This window comes from Gallinula chloropus (assembly GCF_964237585.1).
Source record: "Gallinula chloropus genome assembly, chromosome: 6".
NCBI classification, from domain to species: domain Eukaryota; kingdom Metazoa; phylum Chordata; class Aves; order Gruiformes; family Rallidae; genus Gallinula; species Gallinula chloropus.
The window spans coordinates 3350748-3378351 of record NC_140091.1 but is presented as its reverse complement, the minus strand read 5'-3'; the positions used below and the strand labels follow the sequence as shown (position 1 = coordinate 3378351).

At 45.6% G+C, this 27604-nt stretch overlaps 1 protein-coding gene across 1 annotated transcript in view; it reads left to right on the top strand.

Annotated features, from left to right (window-relative positions):
• Nucleotides 1-27604, top strand: part of NFIA (nuclear factor I A) — a gene marked incomplete at its 5' end in the record, with an annotated part of 353459 nt that overhangs the window by 145964 nt on the left and 179891 nt on the right. The window lies entirely within an intron of this gene.

Sequence of the window (27604 nt, the reverse complement as noted above, 5' to 3'; positions counted from 1 at the left end):
CAGAGATAGTGGGTAATACTTGTCTACAGAACAAGGAGAAATGGCCTCAAGCTGCACCAGTGCAGGGTCAGATCAGATGTTAGGGAAAAGTTCTTCCCTGAAAGAGTTGTGGGGATGTGGAACAGGCTGCCCAGGGAGGGGGTTAAGTCACCAACCCAGCTGAGTGTGTTTAACAGATGGGTAGAGAGGTACTTAGGGATATGGTTTAGCATAAGACAGGAATGGTTGGACTCGATGATCTTAAAGGTCTTTTCCAACCTTGTGATTCTGGGATTCTGTGATTGGATTTAGGAGATCACTTGGTCTGGGGAGTTCCAGAGGCATGCTTGGGTCCATGCTCTTCAGCAGGGCGCTCAAACCAGTGACCTGCAGAAGATGGAGAGATGCTGTGTGCTGATGCCTTCCCCACTGGCTGTACCCAAACAGAAATCTGCGTTGTCATTGTCACCAGTGGCACAGGATTATTTTCTTAATTTACATCTTCCTTTACATGAAACCAAACCGTTCAGCACACAGGGCTTGTGCTGTGTCTCGCTCGGAGTCCATCCTCACCACGTGTGCCATCCCTCCGTGCTCCTCCTAAGTGTAACCTCAAAGTCCTTTTGTGTTTTATGGGTTGCACTGCTTACTGCTTGCAGGTTTGGATGCTTCAGTGTCTCCATCCTGCTTTGCATGCTGGAGTGTTTCTGTTAGCACTCACGTATGTGAGATTGTCACTAACTGATATAATTAACCGGTGTGTCAAAGGCTATTTGTTTATTGCACAGGCAACGGCTTTTCTGGAGTAAGAAACCCTTTCTGCTGACACTGCATGATTGGGAACACGCTAAATGGGAGGAATAGCCCTGAGCTGGAGGTGGAAGTTAGGAGCAGGGGTTGCACTTAAAAGAAGCAAAAATTATAACAGAGATTTGAACAGGTTTGAGTGAAGAGGGTAAGTGGGTGAAGAAAGGAAGACAGAGATGAGAAAAAAAAGGGTTTGGTAGATAATCCCCCTCCTGATTATTATTATATGAGAATATAAACTTATCCAGAAGCATAAATGTCTTCTGTTTCAGGTGCCTTGACTGAACTCATGTCACTTTGCTGTCATTTTGGACATCTGTGCAGCTTTTAATAGATCTTTTCAGGAAATCTTCCTTTTTACTTGTTTATAAATAAATATTGTTGGGGTGGTCCTCACAGCGGGATGCAGCAGTTCCTACACTGTGAAACGTGGAGTGTCTGCGTGTTCGGTATTAATGTGTAATGAAAAGATGGGGAGTTGTGTTCATGAAGGTCTGAAGGAGTTCTGAGGGTTGTGGTTGAGTGGTTTGTGTCCCAGCAACTCTCTGTGTTGCTGCTGCAGAGAACCCCAGGTACATGCCACAGACAGCTCAGCGTCAAAAGCTCTCATACCTGGTGCTGGAGGCATCCTAAAATCATCCTCTCTTAGGCTTCCTCCTCTACACCTCCTTTCCAATAGGTTCCTTCCGCTTCCATAGTGCCCAACTCGTGGCTCCCATCCCACTCTGCCTCCCCCTACTCAGTCCCACTGCTCAGCCCCTTTCCAAAGCTACTTCAGCAGAAGCAGTTAAACCATCAGCATTATCAAACACCATCAAAAGTTACTTTCTTGCTGCCCTCTTTTCCCACTGCCACTTCTTTACCTTCCTCTTGCCACTGGAACCTCTGCCAACTGATGGCCAAAACCTGGGCTCCATCTTCAAAGTCTTGTTGTGCAAATGTGTGAACAACTTGTACCCTCCCGGTCCCTCCCTTGCCTTGCACACCCCTCAACACACACTTGGTTGTTCTCCTTTCCCCTGCCCCCTCTCCCTTCTCTCCTCCAGCCTTCCTTGTCCCTACATTGAGAAGCACCTCTGCATCTCCCTCACCCATCACCTTCCCCGACCTCCTCTGGTCCTTTCCATCCTCAGTGAGTTCTTCTGACCCTCATCTCCCACACGTTGTCCGTGAGACTGCACCTCCTCAAGCACAACCACATGCATTGTGCATCCATACCTCCCTCCCCTTGTTAACTTTTCACCTGCTCCCTCTTAGCACTCGGTTGTTGTCTTTGGCTTATCTTGTGCAGTTATCTCTCCAGGGCACAGTGGTCTGTGTGTTCCTATAATTCATGCCGTGCCTGGTGCAATGGAGCCTTTATGCTCTCGGGTACATGGGAACATTTCTAATGCAAACAACTAATAGCTAGGAAGGGAGTTAAAAAATTAAGAGAGGACTCCAAGCCCATGTCACATATTCTCTTGCAAGGAATGGGGAAAAAAATTGTTTATTCTGGCCCCAAATTTTAATCACCCAAGGGCTGTTAAGATAAAAATAGTCAGTTCTGCCTTCTGTTTATGGTATACTTGGTTGAGTGCAAGCCAATTTTGAAGCTGAACATACTGTCTGCTATTTTTGCTTGATTTTAGATTCCACATTTTAAATAGTTTCTTTAACAAGAAGCATATTTTCACTGATACAAACTTAGCTTGAGGAGAAGCATCCTGAAGTTCCAGCCATATTGAAGATCAGTGAAATGTAGTAAACTCTGGTTTTAAGGGTTTTGTTTTCTCCAAGAGCTGAAATGAAGAGTGTGTTCTGGCAACAAGTGCTGGCACGTTGTTCATTAAAAGCTCTCTTCCGAGCCTTGGTTCCCACACACATGTGCCCTCATTCTTCAGCGGAGCTTCCAGGCAAGGGCATTGGCAGTGCTCTAGTCTGATCTTCAGCCATACAATTTGTCTTAATTGTCTACTAGCATCTAGGCAAGACTTAGCTCACGGGTGGCCACAGCAAGGGGCCACATGCAAACCGATGAGCTTCTTAATGTGGCCTGCCCGGCAATCGGATGATTTAATTATCTGTGCCCGTCGTAGGCTGCCTGGCTGCTCCCCATCCCGCCTGCCCTCAGGCACGACGGGCTTAACCACATGCAGCCATGGGGGCAGCTGCATTTGATCTTCCTCGCCAACGCGAGGGTCCAGCCCTGACAACAGCCTCTCTGTTCGGCGCTTTCTTTCCCCTTCTTTCTTTCTTTCCGCTTCGTTTGGCACCGTGCCCCCAGCATCATTTGTGCTTAGGGGAGGATGGGAGAGTTGGATGGCAAAAAAACTTACAACATGGAGTTGGGTGTTGACAATCCCAATGATTAATTGATCCTCCGAGGATCCAAGATGATTTGCTGAAGCATCAATAATAGAAATCCTGTCATTATACACTATTTACTCGGTCTTTCTGCGGGAAGACATCCTGTCTCACTATGCGTCTGCATCGTGCGCCTCGCACGGGGCCAGCCTGCTGTTCCTGGAGCACGAAGGACCGGGGCTGTTGCCCACAAACTCTCTTCCCTCGCACGGTGCTCTCATGTGCTGTAGAAAAATCGAGCATGTCCCGTGTGCTGATTGTTTTCAGACGTCAGCTCAGCGAAGCCCTTCACTCTTGATGCTACTGGGAAATAACTCGGTCCCCGTTGACTAGCGAGGGGCTCCGGGTGTGGGCTTGGTCTGTGTGGGGCGTGGAAGGGCAGCAGGGCCATGGTCATGTCAGTGCTGAAAAGCTGTTTGGACACGTTTCCCTGCAGCATCTGCTCCTGCCGTGTGTCAAGTCAGGGCAGGAGACAGCGTGAGAGAAGTAGCAGGACTGGGATGACCTCGTGCCCAGGGCAGAGATCAGGGATGTCTCTGAGGATGACCTTTTGCCATCCTGATCTCTTATCTGCACAGGTTGAAATGCCACTACTCATCTGTCTCACTCCTACCTGTGACGTTGGCCCTGCTGCCTCTTCAGGAGGAAGGGAAAGTAGGTGATGCCCAGGCAGGCCAATGCTGACGTGCATTGTGTTGCGGGCCTTCCCCCATCTCACTCCGGGTGCACTCGCCTGCCCAGGCCAGCAGAAGGGAGAACTCTTCCTGATGATCTTTGTTGGTATGTTGAAGTACCTGTCTGGCTTTGTGCAGGGAGGTGCTTACTCGTGAGCATGAAGAGTATTTGTATGGGCTCCTCCTTAATAGTGCTAATGTCAGTGTCAGACAGGGCTGCAACCGATAATCCCCTTCCTGTGAGCATCTCAAAGGCTTTGGAGAACCTGGAACAGGCCAGTGCTCCAAAGGTGTTGACACCACTACCAGGGGAGTTTTAGAATTGGTTGGAGGGGAGGTGTCCGGGCTGGGTCTGACAGCACCCTGCGCAGGGCTGAGCATGCTTCTGCATCTCCATGTCAAGGGAGGATGTTTTGACCCAGGGATTTTGTGGTGTTTTTTCATCTGTAATAAGTGTAGAGGAGTCAGGTATTTTCAGGTGGTGTAACTCCAGTGCAGGGCCAAGAAAGACTGACCCTAGGGTAGTTAGTACATCTCAGACATCCTGGTAGAACGTAAAGTCTGAAACAACATCCCTTTAGCAGGCACCTTGGGAAGCATTCCTACGCCTCTCTGCGTCCTGCTTTCATGCATGATGATGCCTGGGGTGGAAGTATTTTGTGGAGTTAGGAAAAGGACATTGGAAGGGCTCTGTCCCGTGTCCAACTCTTGGATCCCAATCACTGGGTTGTACTGATAGATTTCACTGCTCCATCCAGCAACTCTGAATGTCAGTGCAAGTTGTCCCTAAATCAGGGGATGCTCTGCCAGTGCGCCTGCGCCTGTTACACGCCTCTGGAAATCCTCTTTGCAAAGATGCTCTGCGTGCCAGCCCAGCCCATGCCCGGGGACAGGGTGGCTTCGTGTGCCCCAGGGTGTTTCAGACATGCACCACTTTGCACTCAGCCCCCAGCTGCCATCAGTCCCCACAGCCACCTCCACCACGGCTCCAAAACAACCCCCCATTGCATTGGCGCGCCAGGCACGAGCAAACCTACGTTGGTGAGATGGGGTGGCGGGATGGGACAGCTGATTTCAATTATTTTATATATAAATAACTTTCAGATAGTTTGCAAGTTTGGCAATAGCTGCCAGCGCAGCAATGTGACCTTGTTCCTCTTGCCCCATTCCTCTGAGCGTTTGTCTCCCTCGCTTGTTTTTCCGTATCTTAAATTAGATTGCAAGTGGTCGGGGAAGGGGCCAGGGCCACCCCTGCCCCAGCACAGCCCAGCTGCAGTGATAACGAATAGACACGGCGTTGGGAGCCCCCGAGGCTGGGAGGGTAGGAAAGCCCCAGGGGTTGTGTTTTTCTCCCCAGCGTGACTCAGTGGTCAGTCCCCATCCTCTGGCTCATCCGTGGTTTGCTTGGCCACCCCGCATGAGGCTTTTCACCAGCGAGCAGGACACAAAGCAAGGGCTGCCAGCATACCCCAGCCCTCCTTAGAGCCTTCACGGGGGGAATGCCGTGACAGGGAGGGGGATACGCACACACACACATGGGTGTCCTGGATTTTAGCACTTTGGGGAGTTTATTAGTGTTGACAGTGTGTGAACTCGACATCCCCTGCGATAATGCGGTTTTAAAACCTGCATTATTCATGCGCCCGCTTTGAATGCGGGCCCACTGTGTAAGTTGGGGAGGAAAATTAATGAAATAAATGTCGGCATCCTTGAAGAGCACGTGAGATCTCCCGCTGCAGGGTAACGGCTCCGGCTGCTTTAACCCCCAAGAAGGGGAAGGGTTTGTGTTAGGTGTCCATCCTCTTGCTCCCCCTTAGCTGCATTCCTGAGGAAAGCGGGAGAGATCAGTCACAGGAAAACAAGTCCAGCAGCACAGATCAGTAATATTTCATATTTTTGTTAATAATCACACTTTTGTTCTCCTGCTTTTTATTTATGACACAAATAAATATGAACTGGATGGGCCTGAATGAATTCATCACGGGAAACACCCTTTTACTGTTAGGTTAACATTTAAAATTAAACCGTAGAGCAGATGGCTAAGGATGCACTGGCTGGATAAGCCAGACAACTGCACCAGTGGATTGAAATGTAATTACACCCATGAATACTATTTGCAAGAGTAACTGATAGTTAGAAAAGTTGTGTTTCTTCTGGAGCACACAGCGAAGCCAAGGTATGATGAGACAAGTAACGCCTGGAGGGCTGAATACAAAAAGGAAATGGTTTTTTTTTTTTAAGTGGAACTTGTTGGTGTATCTCAGGAGGAGGAGGAGGAGGAGTTGCATTTAGTTCCGTAGCTGGAGGCTGCACCTTCCCAGGTTGGGAGTGATGGCAGGACTGGCTGGGGACGCTTCTCCCACAGCATCACCCAAGCTGGAAACTAAAAAAAAAAGAGAAAAGGCTTTGTAGTTAAAAAGCAACCAGGGAAATAAAAATCTGCTTGTTAGGTCGAATTAACACTTCACTGTGGTTTCTGTAATTGTTTTCAAAAGTCCTGCCTGAAGGAAGGCATCAGTCCCTGTGATGGAGATCACGGAGCTCGTGGTCCAAGCACTGACTCCCTTGGTGCTTGGTGCTTATGTTACCCTCCCATTTATTGAGGTGCTGTCTCATTGAATGGCTCCACACCGGGCCTTCAAAGTGAAGTGTGTTGGTCTTAGATGTCAAAGCCTTCCTTCCAGAGCAGGGCAGGGCAGGGCAGGACCCATCTCGTGCCTGTAGCAGCGTGAAGGCCCAGAGCTGCTCCTCAGGTGGGTGCAGCAGGTGGGTGGGTAGGCCCATGTCAGAGCAAACAGGAAAACATGGCTTGGGAGTGCCACAGTGGTTTTACACGTGTCTACACAGTGTCCGTACAGCCCTCGCAGCGCTCCAGGGACTTGGAATTGCTCGGCATTGGGGGAACACTCCGGTCTCTTCGAGACTCGAGAGAAGCTGAGGGAGCTGGGCTTGTTCAGCCTAGAGAAGAGAAGGCTGCAGGGGGACCTCACTGCAGCCTTCCAGTCCCTGAAGGGAGCAGAGGAACAGGAGGGGAATCAACTTTTTAAAAGGGTAGATAATGGCAGGACAAGGGGGATGGAGGGAAGCTGAAGGAGGGAAGGTTTAAATTAGATACTAGGGTGAAGTTCTTTACAGAGAGAGTGGTGAGGTGTTGGAACAGGCTGCCCGGAATGGTGGTGGGTGCCCCATCCCTGGAGGTGTTCAAGGCCAGGTTGGATGGGGCCCTGGGCAACCTTGTGTTGATCCAGGCCTGGAGGTTGGTGTCCCTGCCTGTGGCAGGGGGGTTGGAACTCTGTGATCCTTGGGGTCCCTTCCCACGGTATCTGAAGCACGGCTTTGTTTTAAAACCAGTGCAAACAGCATCCTCCTGTCCCAGTTTCAAATGCAAGGACGTGTTATTACACACACATGTGCACACGGTTAATGCCCGGGGTCTGGGGTGGGGAAAGGGAAGAATCAGTGTAGGCAGGAGAGCCCAGCAGCCCTGAACGCGCTTTCCCACTGACGCCTGAGAAGCAACCAAATAAGATTGCAGCCCGTGAAGGTCCCGTCATTGAGAAGAGAGTTTAGAAATAGCCCCAAAGATAAAGGAGGGCATTTATTCCCCACGATTGTTTGGCAGAAAAAAGCAATTTACATAGTCTGCTGATGGTCAATTGGGAACGTGCTGCAAGGGGCCTGCTGGTTGTCCCGGACAGACCTGACGGTTTTACTGGTCGAGTTTTGTTTCAACTTAATGAAGTAAGTACTTTGCCTGTGCCCGGGCGCTGACGGGGAAGGTTTGTAAACTCATTGCCTTTGTTGGGGTGACTGAAGTTTTTTTTTTTTGGCCTTCCTTTTAACCAGCCATTTTTGTTTCTTCTCGAATCCGTTGCCGCAGACAAAGGGTACCGTTTACTGTAAGGAGAGAAAAAAAAAAGGAGGAAAGGAAAGGAGAAAAAAAAGAAAAGAGGCTGTAAACCTGGTTTGCATCTGGAGTCCTGAAAAGACCATTTTACCATTTTTTTTTTTACGCAGGGGAAGAGGAGAGCCTTAGAAAAGGCAGGAGGCAGGGACGGAGGGCGAGGGGGTGGGGAGCCGGAGATTTATGGCCCTTTGAAGGCAGCTTTTCTGCTGAGCATCCTGCCTGGGCGCTGCGGGATGAGGCGGCGGCTGGACCGGAGCTGCGACCTGCACCTCTCTGAGAGCAGATACGGTGGGAATAAAGCCAGAGGCACAGGTCCTGCTTATGTCCATCCACCCGATTTCTTGTGATGGTGCAGTTTCGGAGCCGAGGACCTGGACCTCCCAGTGTCAGTGAAATTACACCCACCTCAGCTGACACGGATGTTTAGTTTGAAGTCATCGCATGGCCTGAGGTTTTTGAGGTGGTTTTTTATTTTTGGTTTGGTTTGTTTTTTGGGTTTTTTTTTTGGTTTTCCCCCCTTGATGTGGAAACGGCTGTTGCTGTTTGATACAGGCCTAGTTTGGAGCACCACAACCCGCCCATGCTCAAAGAGAGGGGCACGTCCTCAGCCCAAATCCAATAATAATTGAAGATATTTAAAAATGTATGTATCTTCTATCTTTCCCATATGGGCTCCTTAGGCAACATGACCTTATGTGGCCATTATCTGACCTCTCTTACACTCGGATTACTCGGTACAAAGCAAATTTATGGTTGTTTATTCTCTCCTCCTATCAGCTATTAGTGCCTAATCATATGGTCTATCGATCAAGTGATTAATCGCCTGCCTAAAGAGGCAGCAGGTCCCGGGGAATGCTGCACTGCACCAGCCTGAACTTCAACCTCTTATACAAACCGGCAGAGTAAAGGCATTAGTCACTGCCTGAAGCTCGGGGTTGGTATGCCGCGGGAACGCCGGGAGGTAAAGCCCCCCGGCTTTCTTCAGCGGCCGACTTTGTATTTCCCTTTCTTAATGGATAAAACTCCACCTAGCTGAGCGGGCACACAGTTGTAAATGGGATGATTTCCAATGCATCCTATAAATAATGATCAAAGAGGAAAATATGTGGGCCTTATTACAACAGTGCCCGCTAGTGCTGCTATAATTAAGGGTCTGTCAGCGTTTCTATTATAAACCCTTATTTTCGAGGGTTTATAACTCGGCCATAAAATTTTGCTCTGGCTGAGACTTGGCATAAAACGTCCCAGCATGTGACCAGTTTTCCTTGTTACCAAATTGTTAAAAACCTAGCGATCGGCCCCATCCTAGTTACGACAACATCCACGCACCTTTGTGTTTCAGAACCACTTTTCCCGTCTTAAACAAGCAGCTTAACCATTACAACGAAATTAGCATTCGAAACCCAAAAAGCAGCGTGCACCGAGCCCCTCTGCTCTTTATTTTAGCCTGCCTTTAGAAAGGAGCGCCTCGTTGCCTTCTGCATGGCGTAGAGTCGATGGTACCTGTGCCACTGCCAGTCAGCACTAATGTGCTATGGCCGCCATCTTGTGAGGGTCTTCCAGGGGTGCGTTTGGCCCTCACCCTACCTGGCTTGGCTGGTTCCTCAGCAAGTAGGTGCTGCTCAAAGCAGCAGTTGTTCAAACCAGTGGGTTGATGTCAGCCATCAGCAGTTCCGTGTAAACCTGGAGTAACTGGACATGGGTGCCTGGGGTCTTCAGTTTAGCTGGTGTGTTTGTCTCTCCGTGATCTGTCAGCTAATGACAATTACTGCTTTGACAAAGAGGGGAATGTAGAGTTCAGTTTGAGTGAAACTGAGGGAATTTCACTCTAAAAACAAGTATTAAATTTTAAAGGAGTCAGGTCGCCAGACCTGTACCCCTCTGGTTTCGGCGGGACCGCGCTCCATTTCCAGAGATGTGTCCTTGATGTGTTAGCAGAGGACAGCAAGTTGGCTCAAAAAGATGCAGCCGCTTAAAAACATTGATTCTCCCGGGACAACACGCCAAAATGCAAAAATAAATTAAACATAAGCAGATGCTGTGCCTCCTTTCCATTTTTGGCTAGCACATCCCATTATGGGACTACTAGTGGGACAACTGAGAGTGACTGACATTTACTCAAACTCAAGGCCTTATTGGACTGCCCTGGCAGAAGTGATTAAAATTCAGGTTTCTGCTGGTATTAAAGTTGAATTTCCCCCGACTTGTTAAGGCATGTGTGGCATCAACGTAGTTGTTTGGGTTTCTTTTTTCTTCTGCTCCCGTTTTATGACATTTCTCTTTCCTGAAAGGACTTGGTTGACTTTATTAACCACTGGCTTGGATTTTCAGAGGAGAAGGGAAATCGGGACCCAGCTCCTATTGAAAATCCAACCTCAAAAAAAAACCCACCCCACCCCACCCTGAGTTCCTTCCCTGGCAGGGATCCCACAGCTAAGCTCTTTCCATTTCCAGAAAAATCATTGAGAACGCTCATCTGGTGCCTGTCGAGTGTATTGTCTGAATATAAACACAACGATTCTGGAGCAGGGAAAGAGCCCGTGACTTAAATGGATTTACACTGGCTAAGAACCCGGCCTTCTACACTCGACTTCTGACATTACTTGAAAGTAAACATCGAGCTGAACTATTTGGTGGTTTAAGCGGTGGTTTAAGATGCGTGCGGTTACCAGGCAGTTGCTCTTACCGTGAACCTTATGAGGTTTGATGGTTTCCTTAAGGTTCCAGGTACCTAGAGATTTCCATGTGCATCTCGGGTGTTGTGAAAGAAAGCAGAAGGAGGGGAAAGGAAAAAAAAAAAGAAAGAAAGAAAAGAGAAAAGCTCGAGTTTCTGACTCTTGAGAAGAGCATGGAAATGTTCCTTGTCTGCACTTCAGTGGATCAGAAAGCAGAAGGCAAAGAGGAAAAAAAGAAGTTTGAAAATGCCATGATTTTTGAGATGTGACATATGCTTTTCCTGTGCTCCGGGTTGGCAGGAGGAGTTGCATGGTGGATGCAGCCCCGTCAGAAAGCAGGTGCGGGAGCCCAAACGGGCTGCGCTTCCTCCGTTTCAGTGGAATCAGATCCATCCAGCCGCTGTTCCTCGCTCCTGTGCCGCGCCGGGCAGCAGATTGCTGCAGGTTGTTTGCAGGAGACGCAATAAATAGTTGGGGGGTGTGGTGGGTGCGTGTGCGCGCGCCCTAAAATTACCGTGTTGCTTGAACATCGGTTGAGATGAAAGCCCTGAGGCTGCTGAAGGGCTCATGCTGTTACCCTGAGCTGACAAGTTGTACGTACGGTTGCGTGTCGTAGAGCTGCAGGAGGGCCAAAAAATCCCGGGACAGAAATAAACACATCTGCTGGACAACCCAAAACACTCACTTTTATGCGCCGCGGGCCAAAAAGTGTGGGTGAGCAGTTTCCAGGATGACAGGGGTGGCCCGGGTGCTCCTGGCCCAGCACCAAGTTGGACAGGAATGTGAGTTCCCAGGGGAGCCTGAATGGGCCATGCCAGCCCTGGGTTCTCCTGTCGTGGCAGCGTGCATGGCCCCTGCCTACATGAGTACCCTTAAGTCACCCTTCAACAGAGCATCCCTAAGCTGGAGGGGCTCAGCGGCGATGCTCTGTAGAGGCTTTGGTTCCCTTTATCTCCAGGTCTTCTGCAGGGATGCAAAATTTGGGGTGTCTCCTGCATCTGTTTAGAATCACCAAGGGCCATTCCTGCTCTAGGACAAAGCGGGAAGTCCTCTTTTCCTGCCTCCTCCCCTCTGAGAGCGTTACTTACTTAACTTCAGACGAGGGCACGCTCTCCTGTGCTGCATGGTTTTGGGCTGCAGGGCAGGGGAGAGCTGGGGGCCCCATCCATGCCAGTTTGTGCAAACAGGGGGGGCAGAGTCACACTGGGTGCAAATTTGCCTTGCAAAATCATGGGGGAGGGAGTTTTGTGGATTTATATCAGACTGGAAAATTCCCCCTTCCCCTCCTGGAAATACTTCTCTCACTGAAAAAAAAAAGTCTCCTCAGAGAGCTAAAGATTTTATAAATATTGATGCTTGCTCTTTAAATATGATAATTTTTAAAGTCCAGCAAAATCCAGGGGCAGGTGGGTGTTGGGGAGTGAGGGGGTGTTGGTGTTCCGTGTTGAGTTGAGGTACAGTGGGCTAGCAGCAATTTCTTGGTCACAGTTACTCTGGGTACCATTGGAAGCAGAATTTGTCAGTTCTGAAGTGCACAGATTAGAAAGGAATGTGGAATTTGGAAACGTGGCAGCTTGTAGCACTGTATGGTTTAAATTAAACCTTTTTTTGGAAAGCAGAATCGCTGTAGGCCACATTTAGGGGGAAAGCAACAGCAGAGAGGGCTGGTTGTGGTTTTTGCTTTGCTGTGTAACCGGTCCACTTTCTCTTGTTTTAACACACTTTTTTTTTCTCTCTCTTTTTTTTTTTTTTAAAGAGAGAGGGATAAAAAAAATACCTTTGGACTCCTTCCACCCAACCACACAGTTTCTCTGCTGACCACAAAGAGGAAGCTTGGGGTAGCAGCCATAGGATTAATACCCACTGTCTCTTAACCCAACAGGGTGTGAAAACATTTTATAAAAGCTTTTTTCCCCCCTCCCCTTTCAGACTTGATAGCGTGGCTGGGATTTAGACATCTTGAAACAAGCACATGGTTGCCTTGCATTGTGTTCCTCAGAGGAAGGGGGGGTGAAGTGAAGGGGGGGGTGTGTGTGCTCTAAATCACCCCGGCCAGATCTGTTGTTTAAAATCTGTTTACACCCGTCTCCCGAGCTTTCTCCTCACAAATCACCAGCAACTTTGTTCGTCTCACTGAAATGACAGGAAATATAAAAATGAGTCTGCTGTGAGGGCTGCGCGGTGTAGATCTTGATCAGTTGGAATATAATTGTTCTTAATGAAATGGAGACGACTAGCTCTTAACCGAACAGCCTTTTCTTCTTTAGAAATAATAAGATTAAGATTATGGATTCTATTAATCATTTGATCAGCTTTATTCATTCATCTTATTTCCTTTACATGCAAAAAAGCCCTACTTTCTATGTGCCTTTATCTTTTAAGATGATGACATTTACATATTTCCCGGCGCTGTAATGTCCCGGGCGTAATATACAGATTGCTCCACTCTGAGATTGTAAACTGACTATTTCCATGTGCTAAGTACTCTCGGTGATGAAGATCTTAATAACGTGATTAACTAAACCGTGTCTTTATGCTCTTCCTCGTGCCTCCCGGCCCCGCCACGGCCTCCCGGCCGGCTGGCTTACCACAAATGGCATCGGCTGCCGGGACGTGCTCATGTTTTGTGACACCCCTCCGTCCCCACCTCCCTCTCACAAGGAGGTGTCACATAGCAGAGAGCAGAAAGGTTGGTGTGCCTGGGAGTCAGAGTGTAATTCGGATGACCCGCGCATTAAGGGAATCTGCTTTCTCGGCGTTACGTGGGAAAGATGCTGAAAGCACGAGTTTGGAAATGTTGAGGGAATTATTAGGAGAGGAATTTGTTCCTCCGCAGCGTAGCGACAGCATTGTTATTTCTTGCTTGGATGTGCTGTTGGGAAGGTTTTATTTTGTTGTCATTAGAGAAATCTCTCTGTTGTTATAACGCTTTCTATGTGTGAAGAAATACAGACATAATGTGTATCTAGTCCATTAAAACACTCTTTCGGAGCCTCCACCTGTGGCACAGGCTCTCTGCACTGCCAATATTTTGCTGAGTACTGTTGGTAATTCCTCTCCTTCTGCATTACACGGATTAGTAGTTACAGTGAGTTTACAAAGACCGGCAAAACAACCCCAAAACTAGCGGCAGGTCGCTTGTAACTTCCGTTAGCAGCACTGGAGAAGTTGTGTTGCGTCTTGATCCCTTTCATCCTGGTAGAATTATACTGTAACTAATTGAATCCATTGATCACTGTCTTGTTTTTTTCCATCTTCTTCTCAGAGGATTCATTTCATAGTGTTCCATACATCAGTCAAGAAAATGGCTGCGGTGGAATTACCGGGGTTGATAATAAAGGTAATTTAGCCCAGTTGAAATTATTTTTTATGTATCTAAGTAGGGTAACGCGTTCACACGTGCTGCCTTAAATCTAGTGATGAAATACCTGCACGGGGCAGGCAGCAGGATCCTGAAATAACTCTTCTCGATGACCACAGAAAGTAAGAGTAGCTGACCAGAGGACTGCTCGCAGCCTGGCAGTGGCTGAGCAATAACCAACGCTGTTAATTTGATCCAAGAACTGTCCCAGGTCAGGGTAACTAACCTGTTGGGTGCACTTGATGGGGCGGGGAGTATTTTTGGATTAGATAGCAAGTGCTTAACGAGCAAGAATAGCAGTAAGTGTCAGGAGAAGCAGCGTATGCAGCTGGTGGGTAGAAGTCTCCTCCGGTTCGGGTTGGAAATAGGAGCCAAATCTGGCTTCAGCCAGGAGGGTTTTACTGTGGATGTCTGCTGGTGGCATTTAGCCCTGACTAAGTAATGGTTTGGAAAAGGATTCTCCTGCTAGATTAGGGCTGGTCTTGTCAGTAATACACAAGACAGGATGTCAGGAGATCTGAGCTGAGGTCTGCCACAGATTTCCAGTCCGATTTAGGTCAAGTTATCTAATCTTGCCTGCTGACACAGTTTCACCCCGAGACAAGGTGACAGGAGAGTTTGTAAAACGTTTACTTAACAAACAGGCATTTTTACTCTCCCATTTTCACCCAGATCAAGGGCTGCGAGCGACAGCCCAGGTGTCTTCTGCTTGCAGATCCACAGGCATGCTTCTTGCTCCCGCTCCTGCCCGTGGGCAGCGTGGCCACATCCAGCCCTCTGGGATGAGCGGGACCCTTGGGCAGCCGAGTTCCATCCCGAAAGGAGGGAGCCCCACTCTCAGTCTCTCCGTGGCAGCAGAGCGGCGGCTCCCAGAGCTGCAGGGCTGCCATCGAGCTCGTGCCCTTTGCCTACATCAGCATTTTTTTGGACAATGTATAGTATTTGCAAATGGGAACTGACAATGGAAGAAATACAGCGGAGTGAAGGGTTTAAATATAAAATATTTATACAGCAAAGATCTTTCATCTTTTGTCAGTCACAGGGTAGGGAAGTGAGGAATGTATTGGGAGTACATTACCAAGAGTATGTTATAAATTAAAATCTCAAATTGAATAATACTGGCTGCTAATGTGCGCAGCGTTGGAAATGAGTCACTTCTGAATCAATGTAATTTACTGTGCCAGCTGAAAGATACTTACAAAAGAAGGTATCTTCTTGTTGTTTTTTTTTTTACTTAGATTTTATTCGGCACTTACGGACAGCCTATGCTGTCAACACCGACTAATTTGTCATGGAGAGAAAGTCACAGCCATTAATACCGAGCTGTTTCAAAAGCACTTAGGAAAGAGAAAGGTGGGCTTTGGGCCACATGAGTGGTCAAACAGTTTATTCTCATTGTTTCCTCTCAAATTTAATACTGGTAATTAGTAATGCAGCAATTTTGCGGAGATTAGTTAGTGGGAGAGAGCAGGCCGACTGTTTTCTTGTAGAACTGTTGAGCGTGAAAATAGCTGTTTACACCGCGTCCTCCCGGCCCACAACTTTAAGCTTTTATTTAAGGGCTGTAACTGTGGGGAAGTAAGCAATAGTCCCATGTCTATCAGGTGGCTGCTGTCATCTCACAAAGGTTGCTCTGGTCGATGGTATTCTGTAGTTAAGGCCAAGGTAGGATTCATTTCCTCGGTGCACGTGATGTTTAAGGGCCTGCACAAAGTAGGACTTTGCAAAGGGTGGATTTTCAAAGCTTGTTAGCTCAATGCTGTGCACGAGCTGGTTGCATTTTCTGTCCAGGATCTATTTGAGCAAGTCTGTGTGGTCCTGCCACAGGGCTGTGTTCATGTCTGTATGGCTTCTGGTTCCTCATGAGGGGGGCTGCCATTACTTCAGACGTTTTGGGCCTACACACACAGCTTCGTGGTGTCATGCAGTTGTGCTGTAGGATGGCCATATATTGGCGACGGTGGGTCAAACAGCCAGGCAGATGCATGGTAACAGTGGAGAGATGGATAGAAGGAAGCAGGTTGGAAAGCCAGCCTAGGTTCCAGGTTTCTGGCGTGTTCCTCCTTCTACCATTGATTTTTGCCACCTCATCAAGAAAGGAAGGATGCTTTGGGAATTTCTGTCCTACTCTGAACTGTGTCAGATTCTCATCCCACTTCGGTTTTGTTACAGACTTTGTGATCTTGGCAGATATTTTGCACTTAAGGTTCATGTCATCTAAGTTTATCTGTCTAAACCTTGGGTGCTTGGTCTGAGGTAGTTGTCTTGGCTGGTTCTCTTGGTTGGTGAAATGGGGGAGGCTCTCTCCAAGGGCTGCCTGGATCTCACTGTTGAGTCCACAAAGAGGCACCTACCTACCTTGCTTTGAGATGTGCCCAACACCGTTGGACAGCCATGTTTAGGTGGGATAAATCTTCAGTCTCTCCTGGGGGTCCTGGGCAGCCTTGTGTAGATCCAGGCCTGGAGGTTGGTGTCCCTGCCTGTGGTAGGGGGATTGGAATTCTATGATCCTTGGGGTCCCTTCCAACCTAGACCAGTCCATGGTTCTGTGATTCTATGATGCTACCAAATTAGTTGTAACTTCAGAGATGCGGGTGATCTTCTGATGGATTCATGGACAGGCTTCTATACATAATAAAATATGTATTGAGGTCATATTCTAGCAGTACAGTAGGGAAAGTGGAGTATTCTTATCCCATACTTTTTGATAGGAATGCTTCTGCTGAGTTGCATCACTGTCTGTAAATTTTATTGATTATAATTAAGTCAGTCTGCATTGTCTCTAAGAACCTACATGGGTTTAAAAATCAATACTCCTTATATTCATCAGGGGAACCAGTTCGAGAGGGATTATAGTGGGAATAAGCAATGCATTTATAGCTCTGAGTTCGTGTTTACAAACCATTAAATGCTGGCCTTCTCGACAGTCCTCATTTAGGGGTCAGAAATGGGTTTCCCCCCACCCACCCCTTGTCTTTTATCCCATGAACAATAACGAAAATTCTCCCTCCATGGTTACCTGCCCTAGCTTGCACCCGCTGGCTGGAGCTCTGCTGTCTCAGTGACGTTCCAGGGGCATGGAGACAGCCTTGGACAAGCAGGACCAGGAGCAAACGTAATGAAATTGGCAGTGAATCCACTGAAGTCCTCTCAACTGAGTCATTTCCATGGCAGCATAATGTTGTCTTAAAGGGGTTCATCGGCTCTCTCGCTTGGCTTGTTTCGCTACGCAGAAAATCTCGCGTTGGCAGTGACTGGAAGCTCTAGCAACCATGCTCACAGAAAGCCAGAACAAAGAGAAATTGCAGAGGGTATCTGGTATTATTGATTTATGGAGGAAGATTAAGGCCAGATTGCCCTGTCCTTATTTCTTTAACAACCTGGGACCATAGATAGACTTCCTCTTAGTCAATGGGTTCCTTATGTATGTGCTATTTATTGAGGATAATGTTATCACAGTCTGGTGCACTAAATATGTAGAGCTCACCTTAGGGAGATGTGAAAGGTCTTTGATGATATGAAGGGTGTGAACACTGAGGAGAGTGAAGGATAATTTAGGTTGGGACTTGGGAGTACAACTAAAAAGCATACCATCAAAGAAATGTAGTAGATGTGGAGTACCTCCCAAGGGTAAAATTAAATGCCCTTCAGTTTGAGTCATTTGAAAGCAGGAGAAAGGACTAAAAATGCCTTCGTAGGGATCATTCTGTGGCCACGGAGGTGGGCCGGGTGATCTCATCCAGCTTTTCTACCTTTGTGTTTTGTGGGGTGCTTTGATTCATATTTCATTTGGCCAACAACTCATGTACATAACGCACAAGCCTATCGCATCTGTGACGCTGCTTTAATATTTCCATCTTGTGCCTTAGCACATGCTGCTGTGGACTTCACTAGATTTGGTTGAGTTTATTGTATGGATGATTTCAGTTCTAACAGCTCTCTAGCGTGGTAAGGAAAGGGCACAAAACAAAACATGCTCTTAGCTCGTGAGACCTTGCAGGAATCCCAGGGGAGGGAGATTCATGCGTGACTCCTAACTGGTGGTTGGAACATGTAGGCATCTGTCCACATCCCCAAAATAACCATAGCAAAACTGGCATTTAAGTAACAGTATGAAAAGACCACAAAGGAAAGACCGAGGGAAACTGGGTTTAAGTGGGAGTCAGAGTGGTTTTGAGATTACATGGCAAACCAACTTTCTCATCCTAGAGACTGTTCTTCTACATCGTTGACATCTTGATCGTGTCAGTGCAGGAGAGCTTAAAAAGTAACAGCCTGAGCTTTGGCTTTTGTGCAGAGTTGTCTGATACTGCTCACCACTAATAAATGCACACACATGTGTACATACGTTAAAATAAAAGGAGCTGGATATTGCTCAAGAGACTGAAAGAACCTCACAGAAAATCATAGAGTGTTTTGTGTTGTTGGATTCCAGTCTAGGCAGCTGCAAAGATCTGGTCAGAGCTGGCTTTGCGCTGTGGCAAGACCTGCAGGCTGGGCTTTATAAAGCACAGGAGGAGTTGTGAGAAATATTCCTCAGCTGCAGTTTGTTGAGGCTGTCACTTAGATAGAAGCCACTGCCCCGAGCTAGGATGCCCTGGAAACTTCTCAGGAGGATTTGAAGGGACCTGAATAGCCAAGCTTACCTCGGGCCACGGACAACTGAATGTCTGGTGGCATCTGCTGTGACAGTATTTCCTGGTGTGTGCACTCAGCTGTAATGATTCATTAACAAGAAGTTTAATTGTGGCCAGTAGTTGAGAATATTTCTTTGTACCCTCTTATCAGTGTTTTCCGTTTGCAGCAGGGCTTGGCATGGCTGTTAATATGAAGTTTTCCATTTGTTTGGAAAACAAGGTTTGACTTATCGTATTGTTTGGCAGGAGGGAAGCAAGCAGAAATGCAATCCCCCTAAAACCAGAGAGCAAGGAAAAGGGAAAGTTAGCTTTCAGGGAAAGTTGCTCAGTCAGCAGGAACTGGCCCAGCTGAAGCAGGGAAATGAGCGTCCGCGTCTCGTTTGCATCGAAAACACGTGCAGGATGATGGCCAAAAGCCCTTAACCTGAGCAGTAACTCGGGAAGGTGCAGCAGTTTTACTCTCAAGTGTGTTAAAAACCAGTATGCTCAGACATACAAAAAATCACAGCCTTGCTCAGTGTGGAAAGTGAGATACACGTTGTTTTCTCTCAAACTCACGGTCTTAAAGGTGCTGCCGTGCAGCTTCGGCTCCATCACTCTACTCGGTGTAGTGATACCAAGGAGTTACTGAAGTTACTGAACTGCTCACGTGGCTCTTGGGTATTTAAAAATGCATAGAGAGCTTTGAATTTTTCAGAGGTGATCTGCCACGATGCAGGGTGGCAGTATTCCCGTTTTACCGGCGAAGAAAGGGCCATCAGTGATAGCTGGAATCTGCATCAGGCCACATCTCCTTAATCATGAACAATTCGCTTTTAAACTCTTCCCATTGACCCCAGCAGGGCCAAGGTTTGAGTCCAAGTGTTTATTCTTCATTCCAAGCTCAAAGATGCGTATTTTTAATCTGAATTTGAATATAAGTTTCATGGCTTATTCATGCTCGGAAATACTTCTTGGCAGAGTCACCTAGACTGAGCAAAATGAGAAGCTCCTTTTAAATGCAGAAATATTAAACAATGTGTGCTGGAGCACAGAAAGCTATTTGGACACAGGGAAGCATTGTAAACATAGATTTGATTGTGATTGAACCAAAAATAGTGGGATTAAATTAAGGTCTGTTTAAGGCACTAAAAAAATATATAAAATCTGCGTTTTCCAAACTGCTGAGGATAAAATCAATCTGTGGAAGTATTTTAAGTTTGTAATAAAAATATCATTGACAAAGTAAAGTGAAAATAATAAAGTATATTTAAAATTACTCAGAGGTCTTCTTGAAAATTTATGACCTCTTTCCAATTGGAGCTCATTTAGCTGAAAAAGCCATTAAGGAGCCTGGAAATTGACATTTTTGTGCCTAGCAAGGAATGAGGTAGAGGGCAAACGTTCACTTGTTTGTTCAGAAACACAGGTACCTTCAGGTACCTTTGGTTAGACAGAGCCTCTCAGTTTTTACATATGAGCTGCAGTTCTTAATGCAGAAATAATCAAGCTCACTAGTTTTACCACCCAACAAACACTTTGAAGATCCACAGAGTCTGCCCATAACCAGCATGTAGTCAGATCCATGTCCTCCCTGTCCTATGCCAGCAGCCATCCTCCTCGAGGAACGTCACTTTGAGACGTGTCTCTCTCCCAAACACCAAGTCAGAGGCGGCAGTGGATGGTTAGAATTGACCACAGGCTGGTTCGGACCTCAGGTTTGAATTTGTTATCCAACAGGAACTGAAACAGATAGCAGGACCTTGGGTTGTCGATATTTTCCATTACCATAACTGCTGTTTAGCAATGTCTAGTTGATACAAGGAGAGTGTGTGATTGAGGCCATGTTCATCTCTTTGCAAGGGGAAGAATTATGGCATTCATAGATTGGAAGAGAGTGGGTGATAAATAAAACCGAGGCTATCCAGAAAGCCCCAGGGAGCTTCCTCTCTGCAGAAAGAATAAGAAATTTATAGATGTCTAGAAATTACAGTTGAGCTTTTTGCCTTTTTCTTTTTCTTTTTCTTTTATTTTTCGTTAGCCTCTTTCAGTCGTCGACCGGAGTTCAATTATCAGCACAATAAATATTCCTGTGAATCGGAGCCGTGTGTTGGCAGCAAATTTGTGCTTCTTAGAAAGGAAGGAACATTTAGAACTTATTAAAAATAATAGTTTACCATCAGACTGGATTCTAAAGTCAGAAAGTCACAGAGCCCAAAATACGTGCGCTGAGGGGAAGCGTGTTCTGGAGGAGTCAAAACCAGGCAGGTTAATGTAAAGGTATTTTTGAAAGAAAGTTTTTAGCTGTTTGGACTAAAATTGTACCGTGCATCTGTATTGTCTTCAAACCAAAGCAAAGCAGTTACTAAGAGGCTCTCCTTGCTGAATTTAGCAAGAGGCTGTGCAGTAGGAATATCCCCTGCAAACCAGTTTAATAGATCAGTTGTTACACTAGGAAATACCACTGGTAATAGTAAGGCCCGTCGCCTAAAGGTGGGTTGTGCTTGCCAGATGGGAAATATGAGAGACTTTAGATTTATTTATTTTCTTTTTCCTCATCTTGACCCTTCTGGAGTGGTTGCTGGGCTCGTTTGGAGTATTCCCTGGAAGCTCTCGCTGCCTCTCCAGCAGAGCACCGACGGGCTGGGACTGGGCTTCAGCCCGGCTCCATCCTGGGCAGGACATGAAGCGTGGTGATGAAATTTGAAGTTCCAGGATAATCTGGAGTCCTGGAACATTTTGATTCATTTCTCAACTGCTTAGGCTTGGCAAACGCTACAAGTTCCCCGTCTCCCCCTGTATAGTCCATTGACTGACCCATATTGACTTGTTTTCAGTGCTGTTCCTGTTTGGCATTAAATTTGTAGATCTGTAAGCAGTTTTTCTTGATTTAAGAGAGACATGACTGTTTTGGGCTCAAGAAGGTCTGACAAGAGGGAGCAGAAGTCATCCCGACTGTACACCTTTGGCCAAGGGGACTGTAATTCTTGGATCCAGCTAACACGGGCTATTTTAAGAGAACGACTTGGCCTCTTTACAGTAAACTTCTTCGGGGGAGAGTTCATTGCACCTAGCAGGCCTCAGCCAGTCTGGATCAGCGTCTGACATTTGAACTCGATGCTCTTAACACATTTGTCAGCTCTGCATGTACGCAGGGAGATGCTAAAAGCTTCCATAGCTTCACACTGCCAAGCAATTCAACTAAACCTGAATCGCTGTTAGCTTTTAAATTAGGGCTACATATATATATATGTATATATATATATATATGTTTTATCGATATTTCAGCGACGCTGCAAGCGTTGCAGGAACGCGGCCGCGGTAGCACCGCAGTCACGAGAGCAGCTACTGAAGTTACAGGCGCCCGCTGCAGCAGTCTGGGGAGTATCGGAGTGGAATTTTACAAATGACAGTTTGAAGAGTTATGGTTGCCTAAAGAACAAGGCTGGAAAATTTGCAAAAATCTGTTTTCAATTATTGTATTTTTTTAATTTTTTTTTTTTTTTGTTCAGCTTTAATTCCTCCAGAGGAATTTCAGTGAGGTACCTTAGCCTTTCCTTCGGAATCCTGCATTCCTGTTGATTTATTAAATACCTGGAGTTATAATCTTGTTTATGAAATCATTATTATCTCTCCAGTTGCAAATTGCAGCGTTACGTAGAGGGGTGATTATGGCGTGAGGCATGGAAAAATCCGATATGCAAATGGAGCAAGTTAAGCATAATGAATGATGGTTCAGTCCCATAAGGGGTGAAAAACCCATCCCTTTGCTCCTCCATTGAAGTCTTCAGACTTAAACCAACTTGCAAACTGACCCCATCTTTTTTATATAAATGCTCCAACCGGCTGAAACAAAACAAACAAAAGAAAAGAAAACAAAAACAAACTGTCCCAGAAAATTTATTTTAAAAATAGATTTACTCCTACAAATAGAATGCTTTTTTCCCTGGCTCCAGAGCTGAAGCCCGCCTCTTCAGAAACCGTGGTTGCGGTGGTCTAAGCACTTCCCTTACAGAGGGCTTGATAAAAGAGTTATCAACTTCTGGTTTTGAGGCCATAATAAGTGAGACCTACCAAATATACCAACTTCTTTGATTGAGTTTACTTTGCAGAAGTAAAAATGTTACAAAAAATGAAAGGTCAGGCTATCACAATCCCTATCTAAAGTGTCTGGTCCTTCGGGGTAACTACCTTGATGCGCTAGAAGATTGTTGCCCCATCATATTCTCACCCAGCTGCCGTGCAGTTGAGCTGGCCTTATCCCAGCGTGCCTCTGCCAGCCCTGCACACATTCCCATCTGATCCAGGTAGTAGGCAACCACATTTCGAGACTTTTCTTCCTCCCCCCTTTGCCTTGCTTTTTAAGTGTAGCCTTAATGAGGGGTTGCTTTGGGTTCTTTTATGTCTAGAAGGGGAATAGGGGAATATAAACATTAAATGAATCTTATTTTCTTGATAGCATCTTTCCCCGGCAGTGGTGTTAAAACGGTGGCTCGTGTTCCCCCAGCATTAAGAGGATTGTTGACCAGCTTTCAGAGTTGACAAGGTCACTCGAGGTTCTGTGACAGGGCATTTAGGTACACAGTAGTTGATCCTGTGTAATGCTAGCCCAGGAAGCTGGGGAGAAATTGGGATGATCTTTCTCCTGATTTTTTCTTGCCTAATTAAGGGTGTAGAAAAAAGCAGGCATTGCAACATAGCAAAATGTAATTACGGAGACGCTGCCTGGCATGTGTCCACTAAGCAACTGCACCTCCCCCCCTTTTTAAAATAAATACATTTCGGTTCCTCTCTGAGCAGTTTAAGCCTTTGAAGAATTCCACTGCCCGTGCCCGTATCACAGAGGATACAGCTGCGAGTGCCAGGGAAGATGTGCAGAGTTTACACGCTGGCTTGCCCGGGATTTCGGCGCTGCACGGAGTTCCCTCTGTCACTCGCCGGTGCCAGGATCCAGAAATATCAGGCAGGTTGGGCCAAGAGGAAGTCGGAGCTGCCCTGCTGAGGGAAGGAGGCGTCTGGAATTCCTATTCCACCATTCACAGCCCTAAAAAGGGAGATTTTTTTTTTTTCCCTCCCCCCGCTTCTCCCTCCTGCTTTCTAATGGTGCTCTGTCCCATATTTCTGCTCCGTCGCCTGAGGCCGAGCCAGAGAAGCGCGTTTCGGGGAAGTCGGTGGGGCCAGCAGATCCAGATGATGTTGGATACTGACATGGAAGCAGCTGTGGCACTTGGTGCACTCACAGAACACCATAGCTGTTAATTCGATAAAATAGCTTTTCCAATTGAGATATCCATCCTGGGACAGCTGATCTTTTGTACTGCGCAGCCCAATCACGTCTTTAAAGCAGCGGCAGCACCAGAACTTCCTGGAGGGTGCCTGCACTTCACTGAACAGTTTGGCAGCTACAGCATAGGCCTGAGGGATACTTTCAAATTTCCCTGTAATTAATGAGCACCTCTGCACTTATGGCAAATTACAGTGTCTGATGCAGAATGTTGACCTACAGCTGCCCCATGCCAAGTAGCCTATTTAGACCTATTTATTTCTAAATAGAGCCTGTAAATGGTAATGGGAAACTTCGCTATTGATTCATTTACTCCTAAATGCTTCCTCTTTCAGGTGCTGAAGTTGAAATAATTTTCCATAATCCTATACTTAGGCTGATCCTTAGATTTATTATATATTTATTACATGAAAATTCTCAAGCTATTTAACATTCCTGTAAAGCTAAAGAAATTAGAGATGGAAAGGACTTGTTTGATCTTGTCTTGTCGACACACAGCCTTTCCTACAGAGCACTGATTTATCCACTTCTGAACGGCCCGAGGAACGAAAAACCTTCCCCTTCTCAAAAAATGCTGAGCTGCCAGAAGTTTCCCTGACTTTTCCTACCGCCATACAACATTGCGAGCTCTTGTATACTCATCCTTTCTCTGTCACTGATGTGCTTATTTTTTCCCATCCCTGCAATTACTTGGTTTTCTTATTGTGCATGCCCCTTTTTTTTCTGAAACCAATTTCTTTCTGTGCTCAGACCGCTTCCAAATTTCTAGCACCTTTCTTTGTTTCTCCGTTCTTCTGGAAGTACATCAAACATCTGTTTCGTGGCTACGCACGATTTTCATTCTCCCTTCCTTATTTTCCTTTTAACAAAATATTTTAAACAAGATGGGGCTCTCTTTCTGCCTGCCTCCTTTCCCTGGAGTACTTCACTAAATGAGTCGGTTCAGCTCAGGAGGTGATTGTTCATCGTTTCCATGCGTTGCAATAAGTTTTCAATCCGTACAATAACTTCACGACCAAGTCCAAATAGTGCTGTGCTTGCAGAATTTTATGAGAGTTTGTACTAAGTGCTTTGCCAGAATCTAAATATACAATTTCTATTGTTCTATTAATACTGTAATTCCACTTGATATACACCATAGATACGTCTAGTTTGTCAAAAAATACCCATGCTAGAACAGTAATACTAATTGTTTCAGGCAGCCCCGTTGTCTCCCTTATGTGCTTTTGATTTTGTTAATTTTTTACTCTATAAATATTAGTTTGGACTTTTACTACCAGGATTGCTTTTCCCTTTCTTTTTTGGTTTGGTTCTTTTTTCTTCTTTAATTTTTTTTTTTTTAAGATCCACATCACATTTATATTTTTCCAGGATTCTGATCTCTTGCCATTTCTCCATGAATTTTTAGAAATAATTATTCATGTTTTGGAAGGCTTGTTAGATAATTCAGTAAGAGTTTTTGTACAATTAAGGATGGTAGGTTGTGGATAATAATTTTAAGCTTGATCAAAAGCCCATGGAAGCCAAGTCTTCTAAGGCTTAAACTACTGAATTAATTTTACGGAGATCTGACCGTCTGTCTTTGCCGATGATTTTCAGTCTCACCTTTCACATAGGGCAAGTCGCCTTTAACTTGGGATCATAGGTTAAAATAACGTGAAGCAGCGTAGGTCCGTCGAAGCCCATTGTGCCTTTTGAGGAACCAGCCCCTTAGGGTTAGGTGCCTTCCTTTCCCCGTATACGCTGTTGGGATAAGAACTTCTTTCCTCGCAGGAGTGTTTAAGGCTTAATTTTTTATAGCATATAAAGTGCTCAGAGATGTTCGGATGAGGGATGTTGTGAAAATGCAAAGTAGTATTATTGTTGATAAATTATTTAAAATATTGTGGTCCATTGAGAAAATACTAGTTTGTAGGCAGTGAAGTGGTTAATACGATTGCATCTCTTACAGGTTTCACCAGATACACTCACTCACTTACAATGGATAATTGTTAGCTCTTGTTGTGCAGATGCTGTTGCAGATGGAGCCCTGTACCTGCATGCATAGCAAATGAATTAGACTGGCAATCCCCTTTATAAAGCATAAATATGTAATTTGTTCAGCTGTTGTAATTAAATATGTATGTGTGAAACAGCCACCATTCAGGTCATTAATGATGCGCCATGCCAAATTAGAGCTTACAGACAGTAATGTACATTGTTGTGCAATGAGGGAATTGCAAATAACATAGCTAAGCCTTTCCTAGTAAAGTGATGGATTCAGTGGCTTTAAAAGGAATATTTATATTTCCAGCATTTTGATTGCTTCAGTCTATATTTACATTGATGCTCAATGAAAAAGATACAATTGGATGAAATTTTTTCTGTATTTGTTTTATACTCTTTGAACATGATAGAATACCCATTAGGTACGTGTCACGCAACGTTTATTGGGTGTAACATTTCATACCCGTTGGTAATATGCTGAATATGTTGCTATGATCATTCTTAAATATATAGTCAATTAAGATCTGGTAAGTACCTTTTCTTCCGCATAATGTAGACAAACACCGTATCAAAGCACTTGGACAATTTTAATGCTTTCCATGTATCTGCTTTTTAATCTTTGGACTTCAAAGATTATGACTGGTAAAGGAATCCTCACTGTGGTAAACAATGTATGTATTTCCATAGAAATCTGCCTGATAGAATAATTGTTGTAATGAATTAAGCTTGCCAGGGCAGCGAGTTGTTTCTTTTAAATGCGCGATGACTTAAACATCAGGCTTGCTCTCTTCTGTCCACATTCTTTGTTTCTTTCTTTATATTTACCAGAGAAAGGTAATTGTGCTTCAAAAAAAAAAAACCAAACCCAAAATACTCCTTGAATCTTCATGAAATAACAAAAAAGTTATCAGGCAGCTGTCGTTGTACAGCAGCTTAACAACCAGAATGAGAAGAAAAAAAATACCATAACTCATTACACCTTAAACACATCTGAAACGATCCTTCCTAAGTGTGTGGTTTAAAATAGATGAAGGTTTAGCATACATTTTGTTTTGACGGTGGGTTCCGAGTATACAAGAGCTAATCGTCTTGACCTTTCGGACAAACAGGGCAGCAGAAGGAAGCATCTCCGAGTTAATTCTGTCTTGTTCGCAGTGGGAACAGAACATTCCTCTGTGATCCTCTTTCACATGATTTGCCTGGGCCTCCTGGAAGCCCGTCCTGATACTATTAGTGCTTGGGCTTCTTAGGTCTAAAGGAGATCGACGGCAATGACATCACCCGCGGCTTGAGGGCTGCCGTTGGGTTGGGCAGGGCGAGCGGAGTTGTTAAGGCTCTTACTAAATAAGAAAACATCATAAGAAATTTTCTCTATTCCTCATTAGATTTCAAATTTTCATCAAATATTCTCTATTAAGTCCCACGTGTTTAAAAATAAAAGGGAGTAGAAAATGGGATTAGCTGATAGATTATTCGTGGTGCTTACAGTGAGTTTGCAACTTTATAAACCCAGACTAAGAGAGTAGTGAGGAGCAGAGATTTATTTTCTTTTTTTTCCCAGTTGCAAGCTATAGCAAACGATGCTACCTGCTGTGTAACATCTACTTTAGTGGATATACTCTGTGACAAAAGTCAAATATTTCAGTGGCTTAAATGCCAAGTATTAAAGGCAACATCAGAAAACTTAATGTATAACTCTCTTCACACTTGAGTTAAATTATAATACGAAGGCTTGCTTTGCTTTCTCTCATTCCTTCATTCCTTCCTTCCCTAGTAACTTTGCTTTCTTGCTTACTTTCTTTGAAATAATTTTCCCAAAACACAGTTTTTCATGTTTGCTCATTTACGGCACGAACGAGTCAGATGCTCGGGGTCTCGGCGTGTCCATTTGCTGCATTCTAACGCTATGGTTACTGGTGTATTGGGAAGCCGTTTCAAGGATGACCGCGATGATAACAGCCCTGATCAC